Source organism: Prinia subflava (genome assembly GCF_021018805.1).
Source record: "Prinia subflava isolate CZ2003 ecotype Zambia chromosome W unlocalized genomic scaffold, Cam_Psub_1.2 scaffold_31_NEW, whole genome shotgun sequence".
Taxonomy (NCBI): Eukaryota; Metazoa; Chordata; class Aves; order Passeriformes; family Cisticolidae; genus Prinia; species Prinia subflava.
In genome coordinates this window covers 1,162,354-1,172,089 of record NW_026960608.1, presented here as the reverse complement: position 1 = coordinate 1,172,089, position 9,736 = coordinate 1,162,354, and the positions used below count along the sequence as shown (strand labels likewise).

General features: G+C 51.2%; 1 long non-coding RNA gene across 1 annotated transcript; it reads right to left on the bottom strand.

Moving 5' to 3' along the window:
• Positions 1 to 1,118: 1,118 nt before the first annotated feature.
• On the bottom strand, positions 1,119 to 8,030 carry LOC134565011 (uncharacterized). Its single transcript, XR_010083752.1, has 2 exons — positions 7,729 to 8,030; positions 1,119 to 6,827 (listed from the first exon to the last, which is right to left on the bottom strand). It is a non-coding gene; the product is annotated as an uncharacterized LOC134565011 (long non-coding RNA).
• Between the last annotated feature and the right edge of the window lie 1,706 nt (positions 8,031 to 9,736).

Genomic DNA, 9,736 nt, shown 5'->3' with positions numbered 1-9,736 from the left:
GCTCACTGCCAATAGAAATGCACCTGTTACTGTAAATTATTCTTACTGTATATAACCGGCCATTTTGTGAATAAAGAGGAGAACGTATGTTATAACCATATTGGTCAGACCTGCGTTGCTCTGTCTCCAACCCCAAGATAGAGTCCCAGCTTCAGTGCCTGATAATGCATTAAAGCGATTGTTATTTCAGCGATCGTGCTCATATTTCCCTTTGTTTTCCTGCCAGGCTTGAGAGGAAACTTCAGCAGATAAATCAGGGCTGGGAGCAGGTGTGGGAACAGCTTTTCCCATGCTGCTGGGATCACACAGATGCTTTGAAGCACGGGCCACTGGCTCCAGCAACACCTGCATGAATCCCTGGAGGGATGGCATTCCCGGTGCCCCACAGCCACCTCTGTCACCCTGGAGCTGTTCTCCTGTCCCTTTATCCCACCACTGTGACCCTCCTATGTAGGGCAGGGGAAGGGGCTGAGCTTCCACTGTGGAGCTGGGCTGCCTCTCCTTCTGCAGGGTCCACAACAGGAATGTGGTGGTCCTGGCGTGGGTGGGAGCAGTGGGATCTGCCCCAGGATGCTGCTCTCCTGGGAAAAAGCAGCTGCTTTGGGGGGCAGGAGCCCTCCAGCCTGGGAATCAGCAGGGCAGGGGGAGGCACAGAGTGCTCAGACGTGCTCCCTGAGCTTCCACACGGCCGAGAGCTCTCCCCAGGCTGGAGCACACAATAGGAGCTTTCAATCCTTCCTTCCCTGTCCCTCCTCACTGTGCCCCGCAGCCAAGCCAGAACCCCCACTTTGTTCCCTTTTTAAAAATAAATCATTTTGGGATGAAATCCATGCCAGTGAACAATGCCAGCCCGGGTGTGGCAAGGATGTAAGGGTCCAATATTCCATGGGAATGAGGGGCAGCCACAGGCAAAGCAGCTCCTGGGATGCTGAGCACCCTGCTCTGCTGCATTGTGGAAGGGATGTCCCCTCCCTGAGAGCTGCTGTCACCTCCTCTGCACTGCTGGAGAGACCTCAGACTGCACCTCATGGGCTAGGATCCCCTCGGCTCCTTCCAGCCAGAGCCCAGCATTGCTTACAGGGAAGTATTGGCGATTGATTGAGAGACGGGAAGACTGATTCGGTGATCAGAATTCGATTTTACTCAGATTTTCCAGACTTATATACCATTTCATAAAGGTTAATAATTTTCCACTACAATAATCAGGTTAAAGATCATACAGACAACTCATACATTCTACAACATCTTTTGCTAGCAGCAGTCTTGACTGAATCTTCTCTCTTCCTGTAAGAAGGTTTAATCCCATCTTCTGTAATCTTCAAAGCTCTGTTTGTTCCTGCCATGACATCTTGGTTATCAAACCAGCTATGCTAATCAACTCTGTTTGACTCTTTGTCCCATGTCCACAGGAAGGACTGCGATACCCCAGAGGAAGGACTGAGACTGCAAGGCAGGGTGGAGGGGGAAAGGAGCCTGCCTTGGTTTGAGGGGGAAGTGAGTTTTCCAATAAGTTGTAGTCAAACCAATCAGTAGTCAGGTTTGAATACTGGCACCTGGAGTGGCCACTGAGAGGTTAGACACGCCTCTGAGAACACAAGGGGTTAAAAGCAAGGACTCCTAGAGGGACCCTCCTCTTTGGTTCTGGTTGCAGAAGAGCACACACCCTCCCCTGCCCAGCTCACAGGGCTAGGTGGGGGAGGGGAATAGCCATGCGGCCGAGCTGAGGTAGGCCAGTGCTCTGGAGAGAGAGAAGAGAGTGAAAGGGACTAGAGCTGGGCCAACCCCTATCCAGGATGGAAGGGTGGAGAACTGTGGAGGTGCCTTCCATCCTTGTTCCGCCCCCCCTGGAAGAAATTGCTGCTTCGGAATTGGTATTGGCAGCAGCCAGCAGCAGAGAAGGGGGGGGGGGGGGAAAGTGCCCAGCTGAGTGGGGGAGTGCCAAGCCTGCAGCCCTGCCGGGAGCCAGAGACTTTTAACTCTTTCTTAGGCGGAAGAAAACTTTTTCCAGACATTGATTCTCTTGGCTGGTGGTTTGAGAGAAGAGAGAGAGACAGCCTGGGACTGAGATGTCAGAGGAAGAGGAAAGGAATCCCAGGTGGGCAGAGAGGAAGAGGAGTGGCTTTTTGGGCTGGACTTTTCTTGCATAATGTTAGCTATAGACCAAACCTGAATCCTCTTGAACATAGACTGTATTTGGGTGGATGCAGTAGGCTCGACTTTGCTGCAGTGACTGGCACTGTAGGAGTGGAGCGAACACAGAAGAGAGGATGAGGGTGTGGTGGCCCCCTCTGCCTTCAGGGATGAAGATCTCTGTTCTTAGAACCCTCAGCCCCAGGGGAAAATGGGGGGGACTGCTGTCCCAAAAAATTGAGAAAAATGGTTGGTGTTTTGGTACTTGGCCAAGCGTCCTTAAAAGAGCCCTATATGCAGCTTTGGTCCATGGACAGTGGTGAGAGCACTGGACATGGAAAGGAGGGTGTCACCATGGCAGACTTCTCTGGGCGGTGCCATGGGTGACATGGAAACACGGGAGGGTGGACCTGTGTTTCCTGTGGGGGGGTCTATGGTGCGAGAGAGACTCCTCTCTCCCTTGATGAATTGAAGATTGGTTCTTTTTGAGTGATGATGACTTTGATTGGGAACCCAGGGTTTTGTTTGAGCAAGTAAGATGGAAGGCAAAGTGTAAGTGTTAAAGGTCTGAGCGTGGAAAGGTGGAAATTGGGGGGAGGAGAAGAAATGTTCTGGGAGGTTTTCATTTCTGTTTTTTGTGTGTTTAGGGTTTTTTTTTTCCCCTTCTATTTCTGTTCTTATGTAGTTTAACAAAGTTTTCTTTCCATTTCCAAGTTTTGGGCCTGCTCTGCTCTGTTCCTGATCACATCTCACAGTGGTTTGTTTGGAAAAACATGGCCAGCGCGAACCCATGACAGAGCCCATTCCCAAAACATGGATAGCTTTGATAATTAGCCAGGACTGGGAAGGGGAATGATGAAATGTGGGAAGGATTTGTTTAAGCACGGGGTGTTTTATTGCTTTCCTCACTCAAAGTAGCTCTTTAAAGTGGTTGGAAGATTTTTGCTCTTGTTTTGACTCAAATGTTGAACTGTAATTACAGCCAATGCACCAAAATACCTGGAATATAATTAAACCATGGAAAAGCTGCTCCAAGGGATTCACTCTGCCCCAAGCTCTCCCCTCCTTGCTGCTGCACAGGGGGTCCTGGTGGGACCCAGCTCAGCCTGGGCGTGCCAGCACATCCTGGTGATGCCCATGGGCAAAGCCAAGGCTGGGCAGATCCTGGCATGAAAGTTAGGGAGGACCTGGGGGGAAATTTGCTACCCTTTCCCAACACAGAATTGCTGAGATCCTTTACCATCCTCTTCCTCATGGTTGTGCCTGGAGGCAGCAGCAAGACTGAACACAAATGGTGTTTTCTGGAAGCTGGAGCTCCTCTTCCCAGCCCCTCCATCCCCTCCAGCTGCTGGAATCCAGGGATGGGGGACAAAGCCCTGTGGCACAGGACACCTCCCAGCCCAGCACACTCATCACCTGTCTCTACACACCTCCTTCCGAGCCACAATTGTGGGAGGGATCATTCCAGCCCATGTGTGCTAATTGTGCCAGAGCTCCTTTCCCAGGAGGAAATCCAAGTAGTGTCCCATGGTTTTGCCCTTTCCCCTTGCGGTCCATGAGGATGTGGTTGAGTTTTCCAGGTCAGGGAGCCAGGGCAGTGATGCTGCTCACCTGGGGCTGGCTGCTCCCTCCAGGAGCTGGCAGGGAACCAGCAGGGATGGAGGGACAGTCATCATGTGTCCAGGGGCTGCTAGGCTCAGACTGTCCCAGTTGGGACCCAGAGGGATGAGGATCTGGGGAATCTGAGGGGTCTGAGGTGTGGGAAGGGGCAGGATAGGGTGGTGGGGAAGTGTCAGTTTCACTGGGGAGAGTGAGATGTCTTGTCTTGGCCTAGCAGGGGAGAAACAAGGAGAGGAGAGACAGGATGCTGCCACATGTCCCTGACAGCCCTGACCCAGGAATTCTGCTATCGATTATTTTTATGGATTTATTATTCATAGTCCTACAGAAATGCTCAGGGTTTTATAGGCAAACAAAGCCTGGGGGTGATACCCTGAGGCACAACATTCCCATCAACAGCTCTGACAGCTCCCAGGCCTTCCCAGGACTGCCCCACTCAGCCCCTTCCCACACTGGGAAGGGAATGGGAACATTCCCTTAATTCACAGACAAGGAATGGGGACCCCAGCAGCCAGGGGACCACAGCTCAGCGCTGCTCGCTCCAAACAAGGGCGATGCTGTAGAAGCCTGGGTAGGAAAGAGCCCAATTAAGATAAAATCACAGGAAACTGATTATTAATTAGCAAGTAATTAGTTATCTCTGTGCCATCTGGAGGGCTGAATCTGCCTGATTGTCTGCTGGGTGTCTCCTACCACCCAGCTGCTCTGTGTCACTGGTGGAGGGCCTTGCTGGAGCTCAGACCTCCTCTGGAATCTCTGCTCCAGGGACCGCTCTCTCTTTGTGTCTCAGGAGGAGGCACAGAGGTATCTGATGCTGCATTATCCCATTTATTTCTGGGTTATTCTGCCAGGCTGTGAAGGGAGAGCTCTCCTGTGGGCCCATCCTTGGTGCAAGGGGACCTGAGATATCAAAGAGCTCAGAGTTGGAGAATCCAGAATGGTTTGAGTTTGAAGGGACCTTAAAACTCATATTGTTGCACCCTTGCCATGGGCAGGGACACCTTCCACTATCCCAGGTTGCTCCAAGCCCCATCCAACCTGGCCTTGGACACTTCCAGGGATGGGGTAGCCATGAGCATCTTCTGCTGGAAGCTGTAAGAGCTGACACTCAGCCTCTTCCCCAAAGAAAGGCTCATCTGTGCTGAAGTGTTTTAAATTTTCAGCCTCAAGCTTCAGGCTGCAGCAGAGACCCCAAATCCAGGAGCCTCCCTCTTTGCTGCCACGATTTGGGGGGAGCTCAGCCCCTTGCCAGGGAGGTGCCATGTCCAGGAGCAGCTGTGCTGTGCCATGGGTTTGTGTTGGGAAGGATGAAGTAGAAAGACCTTACAAATATAGTGGTTTAGATTCTGGGAGTCTGAGTTCAACAAGCGAGATAGAAATGAAAGCATGCTTTGAGATTTAGGGTGTGGGGTGCAGGGCCATCAGCTTGTGAACAACGACCTGCTAAGCTGAGGGCCAGCCCCCTTGATTAAACAATATACTTCTGCTAAGCTGAGGGCCAGATCATTTAATTAAACAATCCCCTTCTGCTTGCCTTGGGTGGTAGGACATTTCTATTGGCTGTATATGTTGTCATCTTGTATTAGATTGGTTGGTCCAACTCATACTCTTCAACTTAGAAAGATATTTAATGTACGGGATTCGGGGCTCTGCCCTCTCTCGGCTCTGTTCGCTGTTCTTGCTCTCCTGGCCTGCTTTAGCTGTGCCCAGCAGCTACAAGCAAGGCCTTCACAATAAACCACGTGTTACCCCTGCTCATTGCTTATAGAGATACTTTGTCGCCGACTCTACCGTCACGGAGAAACTCCTTCAATTGGTGCCCAGCCGTGGATGGACTACGGATCCAGCCTTTTCCACCCGTAGGAGATTTCTCCATGGACGGTAACTAAATAACCAGTTTTAGCCACCTGAAAGTGTCGCGAGCACAGCTTAGGGCTGCAGCGCAGCGCCATAGCTGGAGCTCTTAAAATCTGCTGAGGTACACCTGGAGCACGGGAAGCTGTTACTGCCGTAGCAGCCTCCTCGAGCTCTCAGGGGAATCTACCTAGCAGTCCTCGAGCACGGGGCCGCCGCTGAGCAGCTGTTGGAGTCCAGAGGATCCCTCTGACAGCCCTGGAGAACAAGGGGGCTGTACAGGGGGGTCTGGGATCTGTACAAGGGGGTCAGCCAGCCTCCCACAGAGCCCAGAAGGACTCTGATTCGGGCTTCTATCCATGGAAGTGAATGCTCACATGAAGAAAGAATCACAGATCCTAAGAATTTTGAAGTAGATAGTTTGTTATAGAGTATACATATAGAGATTAGGATTCATAGTATACGGGGCTGAGAGGACAAGATGGAGGAATTGGGGAGTGGCCCCTAGTTTCCTTGTTCTTGTTCTCATCCCCCATCTTTTGCTGATTTGGACTTTAGAGATTGGTTTAGAATAGAACTGACATGTTAGCGTAGCAAGTTAGTATTGGTAATGTTCTGTAAACAATAAATACGTCTTGGACTGTGGTTGGGTCGGGAGTGCGGTACATAAGGTACGGGCTCTCTGATCCGCCCCAGTCCGGCGGCAGCCCAGTCCGGCGGCAGCCCAGCGCCAGTCCAACGGCGTGTCTTGCTTTGCTGGGGACGCCTTGCAAAGCCGAACAAGAACTGTTAGATAATATGAAATAAACAACCTTGATAACTTGAGCTGCTGGACTCACAGTGTCGTCTCTGCCTTTGGTGTGAAACGCTCAGGGCAACGAGAAGACAGAAAACCTTATTATCTTGGGGAACAGCAACCCCAGGAAAATACCCAGGGAACAGCAACCCTGGGGGAAGATTTCACCACCTCGGGGAACGGCCGCCCCGAGGGGAATCTCAGGGAACATCAACCCCGAGAACTGGTCCTTCGAGCCGTTTCGACAGCCAGAGACTCAGAAGACAAAACTCCGTCATCAGAAGATAACAACAGAGTCAGCAGTTCGCCATCCTCTGAATCTCCAGTCGGACCGACGTGACCCAGGGTCCCGGGGAGCGTCATCTCGCAGCTGCAGGACAGCGGGGACAACTCCGATTCCAGTTCCAGATGGAGGAGAAGGCTGCATCTAGGTGAGACCAGTCAGAAACCCAGAACATGGGGGGGAACATATCCCAAGAGCAATTACATATTCTAACATCTCTGCAAAATATTGTTGCTGCACAGCCTGCAGCTTTATCTAACAAGGAGCTGAGAGCTCTTCTAAAATGGATTTGCCTTGAGATTCCACGTTGTAAGACGGAATTACTGTTCCATGTGGATTTCTGGGAAGAGGTAAACAAAAAGCTATATCAAAAAGCCACAAAGAGAGATAAGACAGCTCTAAAATTGCTGGCACCAGCCCGCACATTGCTGGAAATTATATCACAGCACACCGGGGAGAAATCAGATCTCCCACGGCAGCTGAGAGGCAAAGAGGAGCTAACTGCTCAAGCCTCGACTCAGCAGCCACCCCAAATTTTGCTTGTAAACCCCGAGGATGGGACAAATGCTCAGAATCAGTCTGCAGCATCTTCCCAGACACCACCGCAAAGCGTCAGTTTGCCAATGACTTCTTCACCAGTCCCGGGAAAATTACACTGTGTTATCAATTCTGCCTCACAAGAAGACCTTGACATGGTACTTTATGAGCTCGAGCCTTCTCCACATAAATCTAAACCCAGAGAAAGGCATGCTAGTGCTCCACAGCTGAGACTTCACCGTCCATTTCGGGCCCTTCCCCGCCCCCCTGCCAGGAAATTACGGCGACCAGCCCGAGGTCCTGCGACCTTGCCTTCCCCAACCCCCGCAAAGAAACAAGGTCGGGAGGGGGTAGGGCGAGGAATGCAGCACCAGCCGCTCCACCGGGGGCGGGGGGAGGATTCTTGCCACAGGCAAGAACAGTTTGCGCAGGAAGGGTTTGAGACGGAGGAGGAGGAAATTGAAGTCGGGGAAGGTGAACTTTTACACTTTGGGGAAATGATACTCACTCCAAAGAACACAGGGCAGGCTCCGCGACCGCCCGTGCTCGCACAGCCTAAGCTGGAGGCGAAAGCGGATGGGAGTTCTGCCGCCGCGGTGGGGGAAGCTGCCATGGGGCGCAGACAGGAGGGGTCTCCTCCACGCGCCGTGAAATCGGGGGAGGTGGAGACGGATCGCATCACACGGGGGGCTGCAGGGCCCGTTGCTCCGGCCGTGCAGCTGGAGGCAGGAGCCATTGTTACAATAAACCAGGAAGCGGAAACTGGACCGCACCGTGCCAGTGCGCGTGGAGGGATGGGAACGGTGTCAGGCTCCGTCACTGCACTTGAGCAAAGGGAGGCAGGGACGGGGCGGGAGCAGAGTGGGGATTACCCCCCGGGAGCCGCCCCCTCGCAGCAGGCGCAGGCAGCGCCATGCCCGCCTCCCTCCATCAAACATCACACGGGGTCCGTGTCCCACCCTGGCGCACGGCCAAAAATAAAAGCAATTATACAGCCTGGTAGTGTGCCTGAGATTCGATCTACACAATACACTGATTCACTGCACTCAGCCGGTGCAGTGCGAGCGCCATCTGGTGACGAAATTGTAAAATTGCACCCAGCCGGTGCAGCACTGACGCCACCCTGTGGCAAAACCATAAAACTACACCCAGCAGGTGTGGCAACAGCGCCACCTTGTGGCAAAACTTTAAAACTGCACTCAGATGGTGCGGCAGCAGCGCCGCCTGGTGGCGGAATCCCAAAATTGCATCATTTTTTTCCGATTTCATATAAAAGAAAGACTTTTGCAAGAAAACTGATTCCTAAACAGAAACAACAACTTCCAAAGCAACAAGAAGAATTTTCATCACAGTTTAAAGAGGATATAAAATATTATATTCCACAAGAAGAAGAAGAAGTGGAAGAAGAAGAAGAAGTAGAAGAAGAAGAAATAGATAGTGATGATGATGATGATGACATCGTCAGAATTATAGCCTCACAAGGAATTCCACTCACTTCTCAAGCAAATCTGCTTTCAAAAGATTTTGTGAAGCAATTTTTCCTTCAACTTAGAGAATGTGCTCAGGAGTTCTCTCAAGACTCTCCTGCGGATCTTTTTCAGTCTTCCACTCCAGCAAAAGGCAGCTATACAGCGAAGCCAAAGCAATTCAGTCAACCAAGAACAGCCTTTTCCAAGCGCGTTGCACAAGAACAGCAATTTTTCTATCCTCATCAAGAAGAGGGGAAGGAAGATATTGCATCATGGCAACAAGCACAGCAACTGACTCCAATTCACAAATATATTTATACAGATCCACAAGCATCCGAAGCAACGGATTGGAATGAAATAAAAAAGAGAGCATTAAAGGAAAGAGACTTTGATATGACAGATACTGGAAGTATAGCAATGCCAGTGACTTTTGATGCACGGGGACAAAATCCAAGATGGGAACGACTGAATCATGATGTAGTAAGAGATCTAATGAAAGCAATGCGTGAGAATGGCATTGGATCACCCTACTTCAAACAGCTTTTGAAAGGCACATTCAACACATACGATTTAACACCGTATGATCTCAGATCCCTTGCTTCAATGATTCTCACAGATTCACAAATCCTGATATGGGATGCAAAATGGAGAAGAGCCCTTGAAAATCTCAGAAACAGATACCAAGGAGGACAAAACGCAGCTCTCACTGTGGCAGAAATGGCAGGGGACCCGCCACACGACAACCCACAGCAGCAAGCCAGAAAATTACCGCGAGGGGTGTTGGCAGACATCAAAGATGCGGCACGGAAAGCAATCGTGCAAATTCCACCGGCAGGAGTTCCAGAAAGCATCTACACTGAGATCAAGCAAGGTCCTTCAGAGCCCTTCACTTCATTCATCGACCGCCTCACTCAGGCAGTGGACAGGCAAGTGAATGATGAAGGAGCAAAGCCTTGCTTGCTCCGAAGTCTTGCTTTTGCAAACGCTAATGCAGAATGCAAGCGGATCGTCAGTGCCATGCCAGATCAACCCTCTCTGGCAGACATG